This window comes from Lepus europaeus, chromosome 7 (genome assembly GCF_033115175.1).
Source record: "Lepus europaeus isolate LE1 chromosome 7, mLepTim1.pri, whole genome shotgun sequence".
NCBI classification, from domain to species: domain Eukaryota; kingdom Metazoa; phylum Chordata; class Mammalia; order Lagomorpha; family Leporidae; genus Lepus; species Lepus europaeus.
In genome coordinates this window covers 10562488-10586223 of record NC_084833.1, presented here as the reverse complement: position 1 = coordinate 10586223, position 23736 = coordinate 10562488, and positions in this window count along the sequence as shown.

Sequence of the window (23736 nt, the reverse complement as noted above, 5' to 3'; positions counted from 1 at the left end):
ATTGCTATATTGGTCTATTATGCTATATTATATGTGTGTACATATTGTATGTCTACATGTGGAAATTTTATTAAGAGTTTTATTTTAAATGGCTTATAGATAAGATTGTCCATAAATTTAAGCTGCTAAAATCAATCAAAGATACATTTTAATTTGTGTGACCTGAATCTGTTAATCATATGTTTTAAACTTGTTGGTAGAAAGAAACTAAAAACATTTTATATGGTTGTGCTTAAGTTTACTGGTTAAACAAACTACACCATGTTAGATATTTAAGAGGTGTTTTCAAATACATGATTCTTAAAATTTATAGAAGGCATCGGATCTTCTGGTAAATGTTTTCTTAAGTTGTTATCTAAGGGTTGAAACTGTTTGCTAAGTATTCATGTGATATTGCTATTGTCAGCAAGCGATCTAGGACTTGCTCCCTCATTTCTCTATTCTAAGCCCAATTTCTTCTTTCATTTCTCTATTCTCTTCAAGGTAGGAAACTAATTCTATTATGAAGGAATCTATAGGACGCACAATTTAATCTTTAGACCTTATAAAAGAGATGGCTAACATTTTTCTGTAATAGCATAGCCAAAATAAGAACTTAAATAATAATCTCATAGCTAGATTCACTTCGCCATCAGTGAAGTATACAGTAAGTAGAAAAAACCTCCCTTTCAGACCAAAGGGAAAGAAAGTTTTAAAGTGAGAATATAATTTTCCTCATGGGCATTGTCTACCTTAGAAAAACTACTACAGAACGTGCCTGTGACTATAGACTTGTAGTTCAGGCCACCGAAGATTAGAGATGGGACACTGGCACTCCCTTGACTTGCATCCTCTGGTCTGCTTTAACAAAAACCAGGAAGAAACCCCAGAAGCAATGGGTGGCAGGCCTATTAATGGCTAATCTGTACAGTGATCTGCCCTCAAGGAGACCCAACAGGCCAGTCCACTGCAGTGGCTTTCAATGTGGTAAGCCTGGGCTTCAGCAGAAGTCAGCTTGTGAAGAGCCCTGGCAGCTCTGCCAAGAGTTGGATCACTGGAAATGGACCTGCCCTGGAGTCAAAGGATGCCCAGGTCAGAGCCACAGATCTTATTGGCTCTAAGCTGAAAAGCCCTTCACTCAGCCCAACTTCCAAAGTGACCACTGCAGCTGAGGGTATGGTTAGTAGGGTCAGCAACATTGCAGGCAGAACTGTAAATTTCTTGTTAGAGATGCCACCTGCCTTTACCTGGCCAGCTCTCCTCCCAGGCCAGCCAAGTAATGAAAGTCAACAGAGTGCCTTCCCCTAGGAGGTTCACACCTCCCTTCGGATATACCCCATGTGAAGAGATAGATAGGTCTGGGCCTCTTAACTTACAAGGCCTAAAGCCCACCAGATTATTATCAAGCCCCTTCTATCAGGTTCTATTTGCCTCTCAATCAGAAAAATTACTTGTAGCTTAGACAGCACCTTTCTTAGCTCCTCTAATAATGACTCTGTCCTTTGTTCTAGACCCTGTCTAGCGCACTTGGGCCTCATTCCTTTGTAATCATAACCTCTACTCTACCACCTATGGCTCTACTCCCAGCCTGTGTGTACTGATGGTCCTCTTCCCCACTTAATGCTGTATAATTGTTCAAACCTGGTAAATGCCACTCTTAGGATCATTGGTTACTATCCTCACTCTGTCTTTTATGACCTTGTCTAAATATGATCAGAGTCGGCAAACTTGGAAGGCTTCCATAGCCTTGGCAACTCATGACGACAGCCTAGGATGGTTACTGGCGCCATAAACTAGAGTGTCAATTTGTTGGGTCAACAACAGGAGCCACTGTGCACTTGCTCCTCAGGTGGGATCTCTGTCCTTAATGTGCTGTACATTGTGATTTAATGCTATAACTAGTACTCAAACAGTATGTTTCACTTTGTGTTTCTATGTGGGTGCAAACTGTTGAAATCTTTATACTAAATTGATCTTCTGTATATAAAGAGAATTGAAAATGAATCTTGATGCAAATGGAAGGGGAGAGGGAGCGGGAGAGGGGAGGGTTGCGGGTGGGAGGGAAGTTATGGGAGGGGGAAGCCATTGTAATCCATAAGCTGTACACTGGAAATTTATATTCATTAAATAAAAGTTTTTAAAAAAATGGATCCATCATACAGAAAATCAGCAAGGAAACAGCAGAGTTAATCAACACTATATACCAAATGGACCTAACAGATAGCTACAGAACTTTCCCTCATACAGTTGGAGAAAGCATATTCTCAGCACTGCATGGAATTTACTCTAGGATTAACCACATACTAGGCCATAAAGCAAGTCTCAGCAAATTCAAAAAAAATCAAAATCATACCATGTATCTTCTTCTACCACAGTGGAATGAAGCTAGAAATTAGGGGCTGGCGCTGTGGTGCAGCAGGTTAAAGCCCTGGCCTGAAGCACTGGCATTACATATGGGTGCCGGTTCTAGTCCCACCTGCTCCTCTTGTGATCCAGCTTTCTGCTATGGCCTGGGAAAGCAGCAGAAGATGGCCCAAGTCTTTGGGCCCCTACACCCATATGGGAAACCCAGAAAAAGCTACTGGCTCCAGGTTCTGGATCAGCACAGCTCTGGACATTACAGCCAATTGGGGAGTGAACCAGAGGACAGAAGACCTCTCTCTCTCTGTCTCTACTTCTCTCTGTAACTCTGTCTTTCAAATAAATAAAATAAATCTTTGAAAAAAAAAGAAATCAGCAACTCAGTAATCTCTAGAACATATGCAAACACATGAAGACTGAACAACATGACCCTGAATCAACAGAGGGTCATAGAAGAAATCAAAAGAGAAATCAGGCCAGCACGGTGGCTCACTTGGTTAATCATCCACCTGCAGTGCCAGCATCCCATGTGGGTACCAGGTTCTAGTCCCAGTTGCTCTCTTCCAGTCCAGCTCTCTTCTGTGGCCTGGGAGGGCAGTGAGGATGGCCCAAGTGGTTAGGCCCCTGCACATGCATGGGAGACCAGGAAGAAGCACCTGTCTCCTGGCTTTAGATTGGCACAGCGCCGGCCATGGCGGCCATTTGGAGAGTGAACCAACAGAAGGAAGACCTTTCTCTCTATCTCTCTCTCACACTGTCTATAACTCTACCTGTCAAATTAATTAATTAAAAAAAAGAGAAACCAAAAAATTTGTGGAAACAAATGAAGATGACAATACAACATATCAAAACTTATGGGGTACATAAAAGTAGTGTTAAGAGGAAAGTTTATAGCAACTGGTGCCTAAATCAAGAAATCGGAAAGACACCAAAAAAATGAGCTATCAATGCAACTGAAGGATCTAGAAAAAAAAACACAGCAAACCGAAGCTAAAACTAGTAAGAAAAAAATAATTAAAATTAGATTAGAAATCAACAAAATTGAAACCAAAAAAAATACAAAGATCAGCAAAATGAAGAGCTCGTTTTTAGAAAAAATGAACAAAATTGGCACACCATTGGCCCATTCTCCAAAAAAAGGAGAGAGACGATGGAAATTAATAAAATTAGAAAAAAAAGGAAATGTAACAACAGACACCACAGAAATAATCATCAGAAATTACTATAAAGAGCTGTATTCCAGAAAACCAGGATACCTAGAAGAAATGGATAGATTCCTGGATACCGACAACCCACCCAAATTTAGCCATGAAGACACAGAAAACCTAAACAGACCCATAACCAAGATGAAAATTGAATCAGTAATAAAGACCATCCCAACAAAGAAAAGACCATGACTTGATGGATTCACTGCTGAATTCTACCAGACATTCAAAGAAAAACTAACTCCAATTCTTCTCAAGCTATTCAAAACAATTGAAAGGGAGGGACTCCTCCCAAATTCCTTCTGTGAAGCCAACATCACCTTAATTCCTAAGCCCAGAAAAGATGCAACAGAGAAAGAAAATTATAGCCCAATCTCCATGATGAACATAGATGCAAAAATCCTCAACAAAATTCTGGCCAATCAAATTCAACTATATATCAGAAAGGTCATTCACCTGGACCAAGTGGGATTTATCCCTGGTATTCAGGGGTGGTTCAACACTCTCAAATCAGTTAATGTAATACATCACATTAATGAACTGAAGGACAAAAACCATTTAATTATCTCAACAGTTGCAGAGAAGGGTGGGCACTGTGGCGCAGTGGGTTAATGCCCTGGCCTGAAGTGCTGGCATCCCATATGGGTGCAGGTTCGAGACCCAGCTGCTCCACTTCCAATCCAGCTCTCTGCTTCAGCCTAGGAAAGCAGTGGAAGATGGTCCAAGTCCTTGGGCCCCTGCATCCACGTGGGAGACCTGGAAGAAGCTCCTGGCTCCTGGCTTCAGATCGGCACACCTCTGGCCATTGCAGCCAACTGGGGAGTGAACCACTGGATGGAAGACCTCTCTCTCTCTCTCCCTCCCTCCCTCCCTCCCGCCTTCCTTCCCTTTCTCTCCTCTCTCTGTGTAACTCTGACTTTCAAACAATAAATCTTTAAAAAAATAGAAGCAGAGAAAGCATTGGACAAAATACGACACCTTCTCATGATGAAAACGCTAAGCAAATTGGGTATAGAGGTACATTCCTCAACACAATCAAGGCAATTTATAGCAAACCCATGCCCAGCGTCCTATTAAATGGGGAAAAGTTGGAAGTGTTCACACTGAGATCCGGAAACAGACAGGGATGCCCACTCTCACCACTGCTATTCAATATAGTTCTGGAAGTTTTAGCCAGAGCCACTAGGCAAGAAAAAGAAATCAAAGGGATACAAATTGGGAAGGAAGAAATCAAACTATCCCTATTTACAGATGACATGATTCTATATATAGGAGATCCAAAATACTCCACTAAGAAACTACTGGAATTCATAGAAGAGTTTCATAAAGTAGCAGGATATAAAATAAATATACAAAAATCAACAACCTTTTTATACAAAGACAATGCCATTACTGAGAAAGAACTTCTAAGATCAATCCAATTAGCAGTAGCTACAAAAAAAATTCAAACACCTTGGAATAAATTTAACCAAGGATGTCAAAGATCTCTACAATGAGAATTACAAAGCATTAAAGAAAGAACTAGAGGAAGGTACAAAAAAATAGAAAAATCTTCCATGCTCATGGATTGGAAGAATCAATGCCATCAATATATCCATACTTCCAAAAGCATTTTACATATTCAATGCAATACCATTTAAAATACCAAGGGCATTCTTCTCTGATACAGAAAAAATGATGTTGGCCGGCGCTGCGGCTCAATAGGCTAATCCTCCGCCTGCGGCGCTGGCACATCAGGTTCTAGTCCCGGTCGGGGCGCCGGATTCTGTCCCAGTTGCCCCTCTTCCAGTCCAGCTCTCTGCTATGGCCCGGGAGTGCAGTGGAGGATGGCCCAAGTCCTTGGGCCCTGCACCCCATGGGAGACCAGGAGGAAGCACCTGGCTCCTGGCTTCGGATCAGCACAGTGCGCTGGCCTCAGCACACTGGCCGCAGCAGCCATTGGAGGGTGAACCAACTGTAAAGGAAGACCTTTCTCCCTGTCTCTCTCTCCTCTCTTTCTCACTGTCCACTCTGCCTGTCAAAAAGAAAAAAAGAAAAAATTATTTTGAAATTCATATAGAAACATAAGAGACCCCGAATAGCTAAAGCAACAAAAACAAAGCTGGAGGCCTCACAATACCAGATTTCAAGACATTCTACAAGGCAGTTATAATCAAAACAGCCTGGTACTGGTACAAAAACAGATGATAGACCAATGAGACAGAATAGAAATGCCAGCAATCAATCCAAGCATCTGGAGCTGGCACCGTGGCATAGCAGGTAAAGCCGCTGCCTGCAGTGGTGGCATCCCACATGGGCGCCGGTTCAAGTCCTGGCTGCTGCACTTCCAATCCAGCTCTCTGCTGATGTCTTGGGAAAGCAGTGGAGGATGGCCCAGGTCCTTGAGCCCTTGCACCCACGTGAGAGACCCAGAAGAAGCTCCTGGCTCCTGGCTTCGGATCAGTGCAGCCCCAGCAGTTGAGGCCAACTGGGGAGCGAACCAGCGGATGGAAGACCTCTCTCTCTCGATCTCTCTCTCTCTCTCTCTCTCCCCCTCCCTCCCCTCGTCCTTCCCTCTCTCCCTCTCTCTGTGTAACTCTGACTTTAAAATAAATAAACAAATCTTCTTTTAAAAATCCAAGCATCTACAAACAACTTATATTTGACAAAGGAACTAAAATCAATCCCTGAAACAAGGACAGGCTCCTCAAAAACTGGTGCTGGGAAAACTGGATTTCCACATGCAGAGTATGAAGCAAGATTCCTACCTTACACAAAAATCCATTCAAAATGAATTAAAGACCTAAATCTATGACCTGACACCATCAAATTCTTAGAGAACATTGGGGAAACACTGCAAGACATTGGCACAGGAAAAGACTTTTGGGAAAAGACCCTGGAGGCACAAGCAATCAAAGCCACAATTCACAAATGGAATTACATCAAATTGAGATGCTTCTTTACTGAAGAAGAAAAACAACGGAAATTGAAGAGGCAACTGAGAGAGTAGGAGAAATTTTTTGCAAACTGTTCAACTGATAAAGGATTAATAACCAGAATATATAAAGAGATCAAGAAAATTCCATCAAGAAAATGCAAATCAAAACCACAGTGAGATTTCACCTCAACCCAGTTAGAACAGCTTTCATACAGAAATCAACACACAACAAATTCTGGTGAGGATGTGGGGAAAAAAGTACCCTAATCCACTGCTGGTGGGAATATAAACTGGTAAAGCCACAATGGAAGACAGTTTGGAGATACCTCAGAAATCTGAATATAGACCTACCATATGACCCAGCCACCCCATTCCTGGGAATTTACCCAACAGAAATGAAATCAGCATATCAAACAGTTATCTGTACCCCCATGTTTATTGCAGCTCAATTCACAATAGCTAAGACATGGAATTAACCCACATGCCCATCAACTGAAGACTGGATAAAGAAAGTATAGGATATGCACACAATGGAATACTACACAGTGGTAAAAAAAATAAACTGAAATCCTGTCATTTACAACAAAATGGATGAATCTGGAAAACATCATACTTAATGTAATAAGCCAATCCCAAAGGGAAAATATCACATATTCTCTCTGACCTGTGATAACTAACAGAGCACCTAAAAGGCAATCTGTAGAAGTGAAATTGACACTTTGAGAAGCAATGACTTGAACAAGCTCTTGTCTTGACTATTGGGAAACAGTTTTTTCTCTTTTTTTTCTCATAATATTTGTTGAACTCTTAACAGAGTTAATTATATGTCTATAAAGTTAATTCAAAATAGATCTTAGTAAAAGGAGTGAGAATAAGAGAGGGAGGGAGAAGGGGGGTGAGAGTATGGGTGAAAAGAATCACCATGTTCCTGAAGTTCTAATTATGAAATGTATGAAGTTTGTAACCATAAAGCTGTATAGTTCTGCAAACATTCCTACAGACTTACTTCTAGGCGTCCACTTTAAAACTTAGCATGGGATGCCAAATCCCCACAAGCAGGGGTGGTGTGGGGGAAGCATCTTAAGTGTTAAAGTGAACATAGGAAGAGAATTAAGAATCAAAGTGACCAAATCAAGAGGCAGCAAGATGGCGGAATAGGCAGGAAGCACACTTAGTCCGGGGGGAGAGAAAGTTTAATATAAGTGGAGATACTGCAGGGTCAAGGAAGAGTAGGGGAAGAAACAGCAGAGGAAACTCTTCCGGAACTAGTGATTCACAGTGTACCTGCGTGGAGAGCGTGGGAGCCCAAGTTCGGGACACCAGCAGCAGACTCAACGCACCAGCGCTGGAACGCGAGGTGAGCCGAACCTCCATAGCCCGAGATACCAGCAGGCAAGCGCAAAGAGGAGGCTAGAGGGAACGAGGCTTGAAACTCCGTGGGGAAAAGTTCACCAGGCTAACTAGAAGAGAGAGAAAAAAATAAAAAAAGTGACTGATACGGACACAAGTTTCTCTCTCTCCGCTCACCTCTCAAAGGCGAGCAAGACAGAGCAGGCGCCATTTTGGACATACGTCATAAGCAGGGCGACCTCAGGTCTGCACCAGCCCTGAGCCTAGCAGAAAAACCTGACTCTGTGGGGAGGGGTGAAATAACAGGAGATTAGCATCTAACTTGGCAACCCAGTGGGAGACTGCAGGAGAATTGGAGCCCACACTGAGGGCAGCAGAGATTCCCTGTGTGGTCCTTGGGAAAGAGCTTCTAATCTCTGGCTCCTGTGGGTATATCATTTGCCTGCTAACTACCTCCAATTACGTTCAGCTGTGCGGAATTACTTCCCTTTTAAATCAAAAAAAGAAAGAGAGATTTACCACACCTAACCTGGGAGTGTCATCCTTGACACACCCTCAACCCTGAGGAACCAAACAGCTCTCAGTCCACACTCATCTCAAGCCTCTAAGGCTCCACTGAAAGCAGACAGTCCACTTAATATAGAGCCATAGTGTAACAAGAAAAAACACCACAGTGAAGAAACCAAATATCTCCAACATGCCAAACAACAAACGCAAAAACCGAGGTAACAAGAACAAGGAAGACACTATGATGCCCCCAAATGAAAAAGACACCCCAATTCAAGACTATGAAGATGATGAGATCGAAGAAATGCAAGAAGCGGATCTCAAAAAATTGATAAGAACATTAAGAAGTTCTCAAAAACAAATTCTTGAACTACAGAAATCCTTCATGGACAAGATAGAAAATCTCTCTCGTGAAAGTGAAATATTAAGGAGGAATCAAAATGAAATGAAACAACTAGTGGAACAAGAAACTCTGATAGTGACTAGAAATCATAATGAAATGAAGAGTTCAATAGATCAAATGACAAACACATTAGAGAGCCTTAAAAACAGAATGGGCGAAGCAGAAGAGAGAATATCAGACTTAGAAGACAGACAACAGGAAAGGAAACAGGCAAACCAAAGAAAAGAAGAAGAAATTAGAAATCTAAAAAATATTGTCGGGAATCTACAGGATACTATTAAAAAACCCAACATTCGGGTTCTAGGAGTTCCTGAAGGCATGGAGAGGGAGAAAGGATTAGAAGGCATTTTCAGTGAGATACTAGCAGAAAATTTCCCAGGTTTGGAGAAGGACAGAGGCAGCTTAGTACAGGAAGCTTATAGAACCCCTAATAAACATGACCAAAAGAGATCCTCACCACGACATGTTGTAATCAAACTCACCACAGTGAAACAGAAAGAAAAGATCCTAAAATGTGCAAGAGAGAAACGTCAGATCACTCTTAGAGGATCTCCAATTAGACTCACAGCAGACTTCTCATCAGAAACCCTACAAGCTAGAAGGGAATGGCGAGACATAGCCCAGGTACTAAGAGAGAAAAACTGCCAGCCCAGAATACTATATACTGCAAAGCTCTCATTTGTGAATGAAGGTGAAATTAAGACTTTTCATAGCAAACAGAAACTGAAAGAATTTGTTGCCACTCATCCTGCCCTGCAAAAGATGCTTAAAGATGTCTTACACACAGAAACACAGAAACATGGTCACCAGTATGAAAGAAGGTAAAGGAAGGAAACCTCACAGCAAAAGATCACAGGAAGCTCAATTTCTCTTTGACATAGAATTAAACTCTGATGCTCTGTTAAAGCAATGTGTTAAAGTAATCTATTATGTTCTCTTGATGTCTGTTAAATTCTAATTGTTCAAAAACAGCTGAATTTTTATTAAGAGCTAGGGGTTATTTAAATATGTGCTTTTTTCAAAAATTTGAATAATCACCTTGTAACAATGATCAAATTTGGTCTATGTTATATCATGATTTTAAGAAATCTTATTTCAACCAGATATTTTGGAGACATGATAGTTATCTTAATGAGAAAGCCCCAGAGGCTTAAAGGGTTAAATACTTGTAAAATCCTACAGGTGCTTTCAAAAATACTGTGAAGTAAGCAAGTGCCTCTTGTTGGTTGATGAGTTTATAATTTTAAATTGTCAGCAAGCGATCTAGGACTTGCTCCCTCATTTCTCTATTCTAAGCCCAACTTGTTCTTTCATTTCTCTATTCTCTTCAAGGTAGTAAACTAACTCTATTATGAAGGAATCTGTAGGATGCACAATTTAATCTTTAGACCTTATAAAAGAGATGGCTAACATTTTTCTGCAATAGCATAGCCAAAATAAGAACTCAAATAATAATCTCATAGCTAGATTCACTTTGCCATCAGCGAAGTATACAGTAAGTAGAAAAAAACCTCCCTTTCAGACCAAAGGGAAAGAAAGTTTTAAAGTGAGAATATAATTTTCCTCATGGGCATTGTCTACCTTAGAAAAACTACTACAGAACATGCCTGTGACTATAGACTTGTAGTTCAGGCCACCGAAGATTAGAGATGGGAAACGGGCACTCCCTTGACTTGCATCCTCTGGTCTGCTTTAACACAAACCAGGAGGAAAAGAAAGCTAGGCATCAGAAGCAATGGGTGGCAGGCCTATTAATGGCTGATCTGTACAGTGATCTGCCCTCAAGGAGACCCAACAGGCCAGTCCACTGCAGTGGCTTTCAATGTGGTAAGCCTGGGCTTCAGCAGAAGTCAGCTTGTGAAGAGCCCTGGCAGCTCTGCCAAGAGTTGGATCACTGGAAATGGACCTGCCCTGGAGTCGAAGGATGCCCAGGTCAGAGCCACAGATCTTATTGGCTCTAAGCTGAAAAGCCCTTCACTCAGCCCAACTTCCAAAGTGACCACTGCAGCTGAGGGGATGGTCAAGTAGGGTCAGCAACATTGCAGGCAGAACTGTAAATTTCTTGTTAGAGATGCCCCCTGCCTTTACCTGGCCAGCTCTCCTCCCAGGCCAGCCAAGTAATGAAAGTCAACAGAGTGCCTTCCCCTAGGAGGTTCACACCTCCCTTAGGATATACCCCATGTGAAGAGATAGATAGGTCTTGGCCTCTGAATTTACAAGGCCTGAAGCCCACCAGATTATTATCAAGCCCCTTCTATCAGGTTCTATTTGCCTCTCAATCAGAAAACTTAATTGTAGCTTAGACAGCACCTTTCTTAGCTCCTCTAATAATGACTCTGTCCTTTGTTCTAGGCCCTGTCTAGTGCACTTGGGCCTCATTCCTTTGTAATCATAACCTCTACCACCAATGGCTCTACTCCCAACCTGTGTGTACTGATGGTCCTCTTCCCCACTTAATGCTGTATAATTGTTCAAACCTGGTAAATGCCACTCTTAGGATCATTGGTTACTATCCTCACTCTGTCTTTTATGACCTTGTCTAAATATGATCAGAGTCGGCAAACTTGGAAGGCTTCCATAGCCTTGGCAACTCATGACGACAGCCTAGGATGGTTACTGGCGCCATAAACTAGAGTGTCAATTTGTTGGGTCAACAACAGGAGCCACTGTGCACTTGCTCCTCAGGTGGGATCTCTGTCCTTAATGTGCTGTACATTGTGATTTAATGCTATAACTAGTACTCAAACAGTATGTTTCACTTTGTGTTTCTATGTGGGTGCAAACTGTTGAAATCTTTATACTAAATTGATCTTCTGTATATAAAGAGAATTGAAAATGAATCTTGATGCAAATGGAAGGGGAGAGGGAGCGGGAGAGGGGAGGGTTGCGGGTGGGAGGGAAGGAAGTTATGGGGGGGGGAAGCCATTGTAATCCATAAGCTGTACACTGGAAATTTATATTCATTAAATAAAAGTTAAAAAAAAATAAAATAAATAAATAAGTAAATCATTAAAAAAAAAAAAGAATCAAAGTGACCATATAGATAGGATTAAGTGTTGTTTTTTTTTTGACAGGTAGAGTTTTAGACAGTGAGAGAGAGAGAGACAGAGAAAGATCTTCCTACCATTGGTTCACTCCCCAGATGGCTGCTACAGCCGGCGTGCTGCGCCAATCCAAAGCCAGGAGCCAGGAGCTTCTTCCTGGTCTCCCATGCACGTGCAGGGGCCTAACCACTTGGGCCATCCTCCACTGCCCTCCCAGACCACAGCAGAGAGCTGGACTGGAAAAGGAGCAGCCAGGACTAGAACCCGGTGCCCATATGGGATGCCAGCACCACAGGCAGAGGATTAACCAAGTGAGCCATGGCACCAGCCCAGGATTAAGTGTTAAAGGGATCATACAAATAGGATTAAGTGTTTGGTAATAAAAATAGATAGAATTAAAAAGATGTGAATGCTTCAACATGGGAAGCAGTCTACACAGTAGATTCATAGAAAGACAATCACTTAAAGTAGCACTCTGACACCAGAATCAGTCCTTAAGGCATTCTGGTCTGGCTGAAAAGCCCATGAGAGCATTTCAGGCATGGATAGCCAAGGCACTGTGGCAAAAAAAAAAAAATGTCCTACATGAAGGATCTCTGTGGTTGAAACCCCAGTGGAGGCCGGCGCTGCCACTCACTTGGCTAATCCTCCACCTGTGGCACCGGCACCCCAGGTTCTAGTGCCAGTTCGGGTGCTGGATTCTGTCCCGGTTGTTCCTCTTCCAGTCCAGCTCTCTGCTGTGGTCCGGGAAGGCAGTGGAGGATGGCCCAATTCCTTTGGCCATGCACCTGCATGGGAGACCAGGAGGAAGCACCTGGCTCCTGGCTTCGGATCGGCACAGCGCGCTGGCCACAGCATGCCGGTCATGTCGGCCATTTGGAGGGTGAACCAACGGAAAAGGAAGACCTTTCTCTCTCCTCTCTCTCTCTCTCTCTCTCTCTCTCTGTCTAACTCTGCCTGTCCAAAAAAAAAAAAAGAAGAAGAAGAAGAAGAAGAAAAAAAGAAAGAAAAGAAAAGAAACCCCATTGGAAAGAAGTGGTCATCAAAGGATGTAATTTTATCTGCAGGGAGGAGAGGACTTCCGCTTTGCATATGTCCCTGTCTAAACACCGACGGGGTTTGTAGACTGCTTCTATAGCCTTGGCAGCTCATGTCAAGAACCTTGGGTGGTCACTGACATAAAATATAAGAGTGTTAATTGTTGGCCAGCACCGCGGCTCAATAGGCTAATCCTCCTCCTGTAGTGCCAGCACCCCAGGTTCTAGTCCTGGTCAGGGCGCTGGATTCTGTCCCGGTTGCCCCTCTTCCAGTCCAGCTCTCTGCTGTGGCCCGGGAGTGCAGTGGAGGATGGCCTAGGTCCTTGGGCCCTGCACCCCATGGGAGACCAGGAGAAGCATCTGGCTACTGGCTTGGGATAAGCGCGGTACACCGGCCACAGCGCGCCAACCGCGGCAGCCATTGGAGGGTGAACCAACGGCAAAAAGGAAGACCTTTCTCTCTATCTCTCTCTCTCACTGTCCACTCTGCCTGTCAAAAATTAAAAAAAATAAAAATAAATAAAAATTTTAAAAAAGAGTGTTAATCGTTAAATCAACAACAGGAGTCACTGTGAACTTACTCCCCATGTTGGACCTCTGTCTTTAATGAGGTGTACTATGAGAATTAATGGTAAAACCTGTCTCCAAACAGTACTTTATGCTTTGTGTGTCTGTGTGGGCGCAAACAGTGAAAATCTCTACTTAGTATAGAGTTAGTCTTCTGTATATAAAGTGAATTATAAACAAATCTTAATGAAAAATGGAATGGGAGAGGGAGTAGAAGGTGGGATAGGAGTGGGGGTGGGAGGGCAGGAGTGGGGGAAAGAAATCCTATATTCCTAAAAGCTGTACATATGAAATTTGTATTCATTAAATAAAAAACCTTAAAAAAAGAAATATGCTGAGAGAATAGAGTAATTGTGACTCTACCTGTCTTTTAGACTTTAGGTTAATAAAATTTACAATTCCAGTTCAATAGTGAACAGTGTAAGGAATTTTCCATGGAGAATGAAAAGGCATAAATAGATCTGTCATGGGTCCAAAGTGAAAAAAAAAAAAGCTGTGAAAAATTTCCTTCTTCATAGTTTTACTTATTTTTTTCATAAATAGAACCTTTCATTTGTCATTATTAAAAGTATAAATATTTAAAAAGAGTCTCAGGTGATCACTGACATCACAGATAAGAGTGTTAACTGTTAAATTAACAACAGGAGTCACTTCCCATGCAGGACCTCTGTCCTCAAAGATGGTATTATGAGAGTTAAGAGTAAAACTTGTCCTCAAAGATATACTTCATTTTAGTGTATTAAGTGGAGGATATTCTTATGTTTCATAAGTTTATGTAAGCATAAGTGCCCAACTCCATTGATTGTCTCCTTCAATCAATGTGCTTCTTCAATTAATGATAAAACTTGTTTACAAAGAAAAAAAGTATATTATTGCCAATTTTTTTAAATAAGAAAGGAAGTAGGAGGAAGGGTGAGTGTGAGGGAAGGAGGGAGGATGGAGTGGGGAGTGTCATTATGTCTTAAAACTATGTATGAGATACTTGAAATTTGTTCCATTTATATAAATAAAAAATTTTGGTGCTGGCACTGTGGCATAGCGGGTAAAGCTGCCACCTGCAGTTTCAGCATCCCATATGGGCGACAGTTTGAGTCCTGACTGCTCCACTTCTGATCCAGCTCTCTACTATGGCCTGGGAAAGTCGTGGAAGATGCCCTGCACTCACATGGGAGACACAGAGGAAGCTCCTGGCTCTTGGCTTTGGATCAGTTTAGCTCCAGCTGTTGCGGCCAACTGGGGAGTGAAACAGCGGGTGGAAGACCCATCTCTCTCTCCCTCCCTCTCCCTATCCCTCTCCCTCTCTCTGTAACTCTTCCAAATAAATAAATAAACCTCTTAAAAAATAAATTAAAAATTCTAATAAAATAAATCAACATTTTTTTTATTTTGACACATAGAGTTATAGACAGTGAGAGATAGAGACAGAGAGAATGGTCTTCCATCTGTTGGTTCACTCCCCAAATGGCCGCTATGGCCGGCACTGTGCCAATCTGAAGCCAGGAGCCAGGTGTTTCTTCCTGGTCTCCCATGCGGGTACAAGGGCCCAAACACTTGGGCCATCCTCCACTGCACTCCTGGGCCACAGCAGAGAGCTGGACTGGAAGAGGAGCAGCCAGGACTAGAACCCAGTGCCCATATGGGATGCCAGCACCATAGGCGGAGGATTAACCAAGGGAGCCACAGCGCCAGCCCTCTAAATCAACATTTTTAAAAATAAATAAAAGCTTAAATGATGAAGTAGACTTAATAAGAAATCATTTGGAAATATATAAACAGTTCATTTTTCTTTTAAAACTGAGTGATGGGGGCCGGCGCCGCAGCTCACTTGGCTAATCCTTGCCTGCGGCGCTGGCACACCGGGTTCTAGTCCCGGTTGGGGCGCCAGATTCTGTCCCAGTTGCTCCTCTTCCAGTCCAGCTCTCTGCTGTGGCCAGGGAGTGCAGTGGAGGATGGCCCAAGTGCTTGGGCCCTGCACATGCATGGGAGACCAGGAGAAGCACCTGGCTCCTGGCTTCGGATCAGCGTGGTGCGCCGGCTGCAGCGCGCCGGCCGCAGTGGCCACTGGGGGGTGAACCTTTGGAAAAAGGAAGACCTTTCTCTCTGTCTCTCTCTCTCTCACATTTCACTCAGCCTGTAAAAAAAAAAAAAAAAAAAAAAAAAAAAAAACCTGAGTGGTGGGGCCAGTGCTGTGATCTAGTGGATAAAGCCACTGCCTGTGGTGCCAGCATCCATTATGGGTACCGATCGGTTCCAGTCCCCACTGCTCCACTTCAGATCCAGCTCCCTGCTAATGTGCCTGGGAAAGCAGCAGAGGATGGCCCAAGTGCTTGGGCCCCTGAATCCACGTGGGAGACTCAGAAGAAGCTCCTAGCTCCTGGTTTCAGACCAGCTCAGCTCCAGCCATTGCAGCCATTTGGAGAGTGAACCAGGGGATGGAAGAGCTCTCTCTCTGTCTCACCCCCCACCTCTCTCTCTCTCTCCCTACCTCTCTCTCTTTCTCTCTCTCCACCTGTAATTCTGCCTTTCAAATAATTAAATCTTTTGAAAATAAATAAATAAATAAAATGGTGGCAAGACAGTGTATTCATACTATGTGGTCCCGTATTTGTAAATAACAAATATATTAATTTAAAACATTAGTGGCAGATAGTTATGGATGATAGGGTATGAATAATTTTTTAAAATACTTTAATTTATTTTTATTTACATGAAAGACATACGAACAGAAACAGAGACATTCTCCAAATGCCTGCAAGAGCTGTGACTTGGCCAGGCTGAAGTTAAGGGCCCAGAACCCCATCTGAGTCTCCCATATGTGTAGGAAGAAACCAAGGACTTCAGCCTACTGAAGCCTACTGCCTCCCAGGCTGTGCACTAGCAGGAAGCTGCAATTGAGCATAATTGGAACTCAGTCCCAGGCACCCATTTCTGGGATGCAGGTATCCTAAGCGGCAACATAACCCTTGCAAAAAAAAAAAAAAAAAAACTGTGCTTAAAATTTTTTTTTATTTCCCTAGTATGGTTAGTATATTTCTTTTTTTTTAACTTTTATTTAATGAATATAAATTTCCAAAGTACAGCTTATGGATTACAATGGCTTCCCCCCCCCCATAACTTCCCTCCCACCCACAACCCTCCCCTTTCCCGCTCCCTCTCCCCTTCCATTCACATCAAGATTCATTTTCAATTCTCTTTATACACAGAAGATCAATTTAGTATATATTAAGTAAAGATTTCATCAGTTTGCCCCCACATAGCAACACAAAGTGAAAAAATACTATTGGGTGGAGGATGGCCCAAGTCCTTGGGCCCTGCACCCGCATGGGAGACCAGGAGAAGCACCTGGCTCCTGGCTTCAGATCAGCACGATGAGCTGGCCGCAGCGGCCATTGGAGGGTGAACCAACGGCAAAAAGGAAGACCTTTCTCTCTCTCTCTCTCTCTCTCTCTCTCTCTCACTATCCACTCTGCCAGTCAAAAATAAAAAATAAAAATAAATAAAAATAGAAAAAATACTGTTGGAGTACTACTTACCTATAATTAATGTAAATTAATCATGTATGAGAATAAATCACCCTTTTCGTAGAACGTGTGTATTATGAAGAATTATGCCTCAAATGGCGGAGTAAGAAATATACCAGGGGATTACAATACAATCCCATCAAGGTGGCACGTACCAATGCCATCTCACTAGTCCAAGTGATCAACTTCAGTTCACAATTGATCACACTGATAGGTCTAAGAGTCAAAGGGATCACACAAACAAGACTAGTATCTGCTAATACTAACTGATAGAATCAAAAAGGGAGAGAACAATCCATCATGGGAAGCAGGATACACAGCAGATTCAGAATGGCAGATGTCCTAAATAGCACTCTGGACTCAGAATCAACCCTTAAGGCATTCGGATCTGGCTCAAGAGCCCATGAGAGTATTTTAGGCATGGAAAGTCAAGACACTCTGGCAAAAAAAAAAAAAAAAAACGTAAATGAAAGATCTCTGTGAGTGAGATCCCAGTGGAAAGAACGGGGCCATCAAAGTAGGAGGTTCCTTTCTCTGAAGGGAGGAGAGAACTTCCACTTTGACTATGACCCTGTCGGAATAAGATCAAAGTCAGCTAACTCAAAAGGCTTCCATAGCCCTGGCAACTCATGACCAGAGCCTAGGGAGATTACTGACGCCATAAACAAGAGTGTCAAATTGTTAAGTCAACAACAGGAGTCACTGTGTACTTACTTCTCATGTGAGATCTCTGTCTTTAATGTGTTGTCGAATGTGAATTAATAATATAACTAGTACTGAAACAGTATTTTACACTTTGTGTTTCTTTGTGGGTGCAAACTGATGAAATCTTAACTTAATATATACTAAATCGATCTTCTGTATATAAAGATAATTGAAAATGAATCTTGATGTGAATGGAATGGGAAAGGGAGCGGGAGATGGGAGGGGTGGGAGTGGGAGGGAAATTATGGGGTGGGGGGAAGCCATTGTAATCCATAAACTATACTTTGGAAATTTATATTTACTAAATAAAAAAAAGAATTATGCCTAGATTTCAAAACCTTTTTGCACCAAGATAAACTTATCTTTTAATTCCACTTTTCATGAACTTGTTGAAGCCCCATCATGTTATATGCACACTTGAACCAAAAAAAATGGGCATATAAAAATGGAATGTCAACAACCTGTTGGCATCTCTAGAAGAACATTCAGGCCTGGAGCAGAGACGCGGGGAGCACAGTGCTCTGTGTGGTTGGGAGACCATGCCCTGGGCCGAGACCTTGATTGAAAGCTTCTGGAGGACCAGGCATCTGCAGGTCAATCATAAAAGCTCCATAGCACCTCTCATAGGCAAACACTTCATCTGTGCCTTGCCACAAATGGTTTGCTCAGCTTCATTCCATTGCTTAATCTGATATGATCAAAGAATGTTGTTGAACACCTGGACCCTTGGCAGGGGAAAGCCTGGCTTAAAGACTCTACCCCCAGTGCTCCTCAAGGCCAAGCACTGCCACACTGAGTGCCAGAGCTAATGGCAAGGTAAACACTGTTGTCTAATCTTTCTTCTAGGCCAGCCTGGCACAGTGGGATTATGCAGCTACTTTGCTGCCAGCCCAGATCAGATCTGGCTGCTGATCACACAGCCCACAGTGAGGATTCCCCTCTTTGACCCTAGATTTCTGATAAAAAAGGGATCAAGGAGATGGCTTCTCTGAGCAGCCCTGGGGTGCTGATCACAGAATGCCCATTACACTCTAACCCAGGGACAGAAACCAGGTGCAACAAGAGCCTTCCAAAGCCAGAGCTCTTCTGAGATCCAGGGTCTAGTCCTGCCAGTGCCACTACTTGCTCAAGAGAAAATGCACTGACCACTTAACTCCACCATCTACATCAATGGAAATAAAGCATAATGATTTAAAATAAAAAAGCTCAAGTATTCAGAAAGAGTTAATGAAATTCAAGTTTTGTGTTGATAAAGGTTTTCAGGTAAACCAACCAATGACGTACATCTCAGATCACTCACACTGTCTGGAAATGACCCCAAGTAGAGAACAGAGTGAGGCATCCAGGTGGGTCTGAGACTCCTCAGCAGGTTGCCAACCACGTTTTCTCTTGCTGATGACAAATAAGACATTTAACTTACAACTCCTCACATTTATGATCTCACTTTCTCTGGTCAGGCATCCAGGCCCAGCTGAGATGGATTCTCTGTGCAAGAATCTCACAGATCTGCTGACCAAGGGTCAGACAGGGTTGTGATCTAATCTGAGGCTCAACTGGAGAAGGATCTGCTTCCACACTCACTGGATGTAGGGAGGATTCAATTCTTTCTTGATTGTCAGACAGAGGCCAAGAGTCCCTCTGCTATTGCTTGAGGCCACCACTATCAATGCCTTGCTGTGTGGGCAGCTTGCTTTATCAGATCCAGAAGGGAGAGAGCCCACAGAGTCACCCAGCAAGAGAGACGTTCCAAGCACACAGGATGCAACCCCAGCAGGTATATCTCACCAGCTTTGCTATATCCTATTCGTTAGAAGCAAATCATGGGTCCTGCCATGTTCATGGGAGTGGATTACACAGATGAATACCCATGGACAAGGATAACTGTGGCTATATTAGTTTCTCACTACTACAATGAAATACCCGAGCCAGGCTACTTTTAACACAAAGAGATTTGTCCAGCTAATGTGTCAGATATTCAAACTCCAAATGACATGGGGCAGGCTTTGGTTCTGGTGAGTGGCCCATAGTGGATGATAGAGTATATGAAGAAGGATAAAAGGTGAGCCAAATCCCAGAGACTGGCTTAGAACAGCCCTTTCCTGAGAAATCATTCCCATAGGTATGACAGAATAATGCAAGGGTGTCCCACTAGGCCTCACCTCCTAATGGCTCCACCTCCCCCAAACAGCACCACCCTGGGGACCAGCCTAGAGCACATGGGACTTAGTGAGGTATTCAACATCCAAAGAGTTATCCAAATCATATCGGGGCCATCCTAGAAGAAAGTCTGCCCTTCTCCAAGAATTGTGACCCTAAGCATGCCAGCCTCCTTCTGGAAGTCAAAATCTCTCAATGGGAAGACTTAATTGTCTTTCCCATTCCAAGAGCGTCCTTCAGTGTGATCCGGAGCCCCTCCAGGTGGAAAGGCAAGAAGGTCCTTCCCTCTCCCCACACCGCCCTCTCTTGGGCTGTTTTGCACATGTTTTAGTATCCAGAAGCTCCCCCACAGTGTCCCAGAGTCAGTCTTGGGGGCAAATAGACTCCCTGCCTTGCATTACCACTGTAACCAGACCCTGTATAAATCGTGTCCACATAACTATAGACCCTCTGTGCCTAACCCCCATATGAGAGTCTCTTTGACATCATCCTAAACATTTGTTATATTTCAGGGGGTCAAGATCATCTCAGGTCCTCCAGTCACAGTGGTAGCTTCCGTCAAGGATCCACAACAAGGTAGTAAATGTCACTCAGGGGAAATTCTCCAGTCCAAACTCCCAATAAATTTTGAAAGGAAAGCTTCACTGGCTGTTACCCCCAACCTGCATCTAGGCTCCACATGGGGTTACCACACAGGGAAGGTATCTCCTCCAACCCCAGCAAAAGTGCTGCAGCCTCTACTCCACACTGTGTCATCTCGGACTAAGTTCCTGACTCACTGATAACATGTTCAATTGAAGTCACTGGAAGAGAAGATTTCCCTGCCTCCTGTTTTAAATCACAAGGTAGGGGAACATTCCCCACTCAGAGTCAACGTCCATCCTGTAACACTGTCAGGGGAAAGTCCCATGACCACTTCACGGGAAGCCTGTCCTAATGTACCCATAAATTTATATCTGATGCCCGTCAACCCTCACTTTCCTGACTGAAACCTTCAGCAGGACTTTATCACCAGGTTCTGGTTTACAACACTGAGTAAGGGAAGCACATGTTCCCCAACCAGACATCATATCTGCTCCCATCAGGAACGGAGGTAAAGGAAGCACATCTTCTTCCCCTAACGCTGCCTGAACACTCCACTTTCCACATCCTATCTACACTCATTTTTTGTTTTAATTCCATGGTTCACCTAGCTGAGAGCCAAGAGACCTTGGCACTGTTGTTCATCGGTCTTAATGAATCTGACAGCTGCATCAGACCATGTCAGACCAGATTTCTCATTGTAACCTTCCTTTCTTACTTTTTAAACCTCCTCAGCTGGGGTTTGTTCAGCAAACTTGTTCAGAGTCATCTCATGTTAGATTTTATTAAAGAGTTCCCTTGGGTCCTTACAGCCTTCCAGTGTTTCACTAAAATCATTGACACAATTATTCTTAGGTGTTTAAATTTAACTGAAAAGTGATCCCTGTTAAATATAAGAGTGGGAATAAGAGAGGGAGGAGATGCACAGTTTGGGACATGCTCAATCAGACTTGCCCCAAATGGTGGAGTTAGAAATGTGCCAGGGGATTCCAATACAATCCCATCAAGGTGGCATGTACCAATGCCATCTGACTAGTCCAAGTGATCAACTTCAGTTCACAATTGATCACACTGATAGGTCTAAGAGTCAAAGGGATCACACAAACAAGACTAGTATCTGCTAATACTAACTGATAGAATCAAAAAGGGAGAGAACAATCCATCATGGGAAGCAGGATACACAGCAGATTCAGAATGGCAGATGTCCTAAATAGCACTCTGGACTCAGAATCAACCCTTAAGGCATTCGGATCTGGCTCAAGAGCCCATGAGAGTATTTTAGGCATGGAAAGTCAAGACACTCTGGCAAAAAAAAAAAAAAAACGTAAATGAAAGATCTCTGTGAGTGAGATCCCAGTGGAAAGAACGGGGCCATCAAAGTAGGAGGTTCCTTTCTCTGAAGGGAGGAGAGAACTTCCACTTTGACTATGACCCTGTCGGAATAAGATCAAAGTCAGCTAACTCAAAAGGCTTCCATAGCCTCGGCAACTCATGACTAGAGTCTAGGGAGATTACTGATGCCATAAACAAGAGTGTCAAATTGTTAAGTCAACAACAAGAGTCACTGTGTACTTACTCCTCATGTAGGATCTCTGTCCTTAATGTGTTGTCGAATGTGAATTAATAATATAACTAGTACTCAAACAGTATTTTACACTTTGTGTTCTGTATGGGTGCAAACTGATACAATCTTAACTTAATATATACTAAATCGATCTTCTGTATATAAAGATAATTGAAAATAAATCTTGATGTGAATGGAATGGGAGGGAGCAGGAGATAGGAGGGGTGTGGGTGGGAGGGAAGTTATGGGGGGGAGCCATTATAATCTATTAACTGTACTTTGGAAATTTATATTTACTAAATAAAAGTTAAAAAAAACATATATTTAGAATAAGCCAGCTGGACTTGGTTTAGATGATGCCAATTATGTTGGTGACATCAAAGCATCACAATCAGGAGCCAATGGAAACTGAACAACCACTTCCCTACAATAGACCTCATCAGGGGGTTGAACTTAGCACATCAGTGTCACAGAGCAGCTTCTCCACAGCCTGTTTGGTCATTGTTGGCCTTGACACCCACATTGAGCACGGTTATGTGGTTCTCTATCTTTTCATGGCTGACTCATGGTCACAGAGAACTTGATGAGGGCATCCTGGACCAAGTCCAGGGAGAAGTCTTCCAAGGATATTTGTGCAGCCTCCAGAGGGAGTGTCTTGGGCCACACACACGTGAGTAATGTGTAGCCAGCAGCCTCTTTGCTCTTTGTTTGAGCTTCTGCAAAGAGCAATAACCACAGGATGGTGTAAATTGCTTTTGCTCCTCTGCCCTTGCACTCCCTCCTCATCCCGTGAACCGCCTCCCCAGGGGTGGGATCCACCTCTAAACCCCAGTGGGACTTTGGCTTCTGGTAACTGACTGCAGTAGATCAGAGATGACCCCGCAGCCACCCAGCAATCACAGATTCACCATGCTCTGACTCTTTCTCCTCCCAAACCCTGGGCCTCTTAAGTCAGGGAGTAGACCCCAATTCACTGACACCAACTCTGTGTAGACAACACCACACAGACCCTCACTCAGTCTCAAACTCAGTTTCTCCCACAGCTCCCTCCCACCACAGTCCACAGCTGATGCCAGATATGTGGAGAATCTACCCACATTCCCAACAATCAGTTCTGCAGCCGCTGACACCAGTGGGGTGAACTTTCATTTAATTAGATTTCGTTCTGACCCTATCTTCCTGGAAAAAGCATAGGATCCCACAAATAGGGCCCAGTCCCCAGCACTGCCCCTACTTTAGAGCCAGGTATAAGACTAATGGGCTTCCAATTAGGATTCCCAAAGCCCTGTCATCAGGCGTGGCTAATTTGCTGAGAGATTCATGGGATTCAGGGAAAAAGACTCTGCAGTACATTTTAAAGGCTAGAAATAGGTACCCACATGAGGGTGAGGGCTCGAAGGGCCCTGAGCCCATGGGCTCCAACTTGAGGGGTTGGGGTGGCCCATCCCAGCATATGATAACTTCCTGTCTACTTTCATATGAACCTCCTCATGCCCAATTGTCCAGAATCCCTGCAATCCCTGTGTTTGAGGGAGGTCTGTGGGGACTTCGCTTCAGGGCATGATTGCTTACACTGGGTAGGAATGCCAACATGGACTCTTCAGCCTCCTTTCCACCCACGGAAGCTGCAGGATTCCTCTGAGATGTGAACCTACTATGGACAATCATATAGCAGAGAATTTCATTATGGCTGACAAAAGGCAGGGAGATTAGAGTTTCTGTGACCCACTACAGAGAACAGAATTCTAATTTCTATGCTTTAAGGAGTGATGAGCCAGGAACCAGGGACAGAAACCAAATGTATCTCCATATACACAAATGCCATGTCTCATCAACA